The sequence below is a fragment of the Leopardus geoffroyi genome, chromosome D4, assembly GCF_018350155.1.
Source record: "Leopardus geoffroyi isolate Oge1 chromosome D4, O.geoffroyi_Oge1_pat1.0, whole genome shotgun sequence".
NCBI classification, from domain to species: Eukaryota; Metazoa; Chordata; class Mammalia; order Carnivora; family Felidae; genus Leopardus; species Leopardus geoffroyi.
In genome coordinates this window covers 71,734,512-71,736,970 of record NC_059342.1, presented here as the reverse complement: position 1 = coordinate 71,736,970, position 2,459 = coordinate 71,734,512, and positions in this window count along the sequence as shown.

Genomic DNA, 2,459 nt, shown 5'->3' with positions numbered 1-2,459 from the left:
GTTCTTTTGAACTCTTAACTGTCCCAGATCCAGCCATTGCTCCTTGTAAGTAGACGTTACTGACCAACAAAAGATGTTGGTGCTTTGTTACTGTCTCAAGCTCTTCTGTGTCTTGTGTGTGTTTCATTATGGAGATGCCAGTTTCCAGTTGGAAGCTTGGGCTGCTACACTCCAGTCAGAGGAGACTCAAACTCTATTGGAACCTTGAACAATCAGCTATAGACGAGGAGAATAAAAAATATCGCCTTTTATATAAATTCTCTATTCTTGTGTGCCCTTGTATATTCTAGCCTGAAGTGATGTTATGTATCTTGGCCTTCTTGAGTCAGTTACCACAAGGATTTTAAGGCAGGTTGGCATACAAGTCATGGGTCAATGTTTTTGAAGTCTGAGTCTTCACAGGGGTGGGTACTGAGTATCCTGGAATAGTCATGGTTCTTCTGAGATTTGAAATGCCATTCACTGGATGGGAGTTGTGTCTGCTGTCCTGGGGAGCCAGGTTTGCAGCAGTTCGGCTGCAGGAGTTGCTACTGACCATCAGGGACTTGGAGAAGATAGCTTCCTTCTAGTGAAAGAGAGCAAACAAATAAAAAGTTGTCTCAACCCTCTGGCTATCTTACCTCTGTGCATTTTAGCAAACAAGTTGTGTTGAGGGACACGAAGGGCATAATGTTTGTAGGTGGAAACCCAAGCCCTATCATTCCTTCTTACAGAGCTTTAATATCTGAAAACAAAATGCTTTGAAATTTCAAACAGTCTGATAGAAACTGAAGGTGATAGAGGTCCCTCCTGTACCCTGCTGGGCTAAGAACGAAACTATGGCTCAAAGGCAGTAAGTTATAGAATGTAACCTGGCTTGAGATCCGAGCACTGGGGATCGAACTAAGATCCCTAAGAACGAAACTATGGCTCAAAGGCAGTAAGTTACAGAATGTAACCTGGCTTGGGATCCGAGCACTGGGGTCCAAATTCTGCCCCTAAATAGCTGGAGGTACCAATTCACTTCTCCTTCCTTCACCTGTTTCCTCATCTCTAAAACAAAATGGTTGATCTTGAATCACATAAGGATCAAAGTAAAGAAGTAAAACATGTACAGTGCTTAGCCTAGCAGGTATATAGTAAGTGTTAGAACTCGCTCCTCCATTCAACCTCCTGAGAAATATTCGGGATGAGAATGCTCTTAGCTAATTACGGAAACCACTAGGAAATTGCTTCCTATGGGTTAGACTTCAAATATTTGTTTGTTTTGTAGAAACGTATTGGGCTGCTTTCTGTATGTGTCTGTTCTGACTCAACACTTAATTATTGGGCAATCCAAAGAAGAAAGAAGTTGGTCTGTAAGTTATGTGGGTAAGGTGACCTAGAAGGGGAACTGAAAAGGAGCACCCAAAAGTGAGCAGCTGTCTGATAGTTAGGTCAAGACAAGTGCAAAAGAAACTCTTGAATAAATGTGGAAATTGATCAGTGAAAGGGAGGAAGCTTATTCATGTTTAATATGTCAAGTCTGGCACGACTTCCAATACTGCCTAATACATTTTTTTTCCAAGCAATATTTATTGAACACTTACTTTCTGCTGGCAACATAGATAGAACACAGATACTGGTTCCTGCCAGTAGGCTGATTATAATCCAGAGAGTTAGGGGAGGAAGTAAACAAACAACTGCAAATCACTAGGGTAGGTGCTTGGATAAATATGTGCACAAGAAACTTTGTACAAAGGACAGCTGTGTGTGAGGGACTGCTTCAGGGCATCGGGGAAGGCTTCCTGGAGGCAGTGACTCCTGAATCTCAAAGGGTGAGCAGGAGTCAGTTAATCAAAGGAATGGATGGAAGAAACTTAGGGACGGGCACCATTGGAAATATGTGGACAGATTCTGGCAAGTGTGCTATATGAAGCATGGATGGACTGGGCTGTTTAAATGTCAACATGGGCATATCTGCCAGGTATAGGGTTCAATAATTGTGAATTGAGGATTGAATGAGATATTTTGTCATGCATCCTACTGAAGCACAGATAAGTGTTTTCTACTGCCTTTTCCCGATCAGCCTATCGTAAATCTGTTAAAAGAAAAATGAGATTAGTTTACCATGGCTCATTTTATGGAACCATAATGGTTGTAGTGATCATGGATTTCTTTTTCAGTGGTTACAAGTTGCCCTCTTGATAAGAGTTAGTAATAAAATTTCTTAGTCTAGGGTTTGCAGAATTTACCTTTTTAAATATTAGAATCACATTTTTTCTCACATTTTCCAGAATTCAAGGATGAAGTGACTTAGAGATTTCATTGGTAGGTTCCCTCTGTAAACTGGTATGTAATAATCACCTCCCCTTAACCAGCAGATTCCTCTGTGTTGGTTAGAATTAGGTTCCAGAAAGGGAATACTTTTGTAGAATTAAAAATATGGATTTGGGAATGAAATCAAGCCTAGCTTTGAAGCTTAGTTCTCCCACTCAATA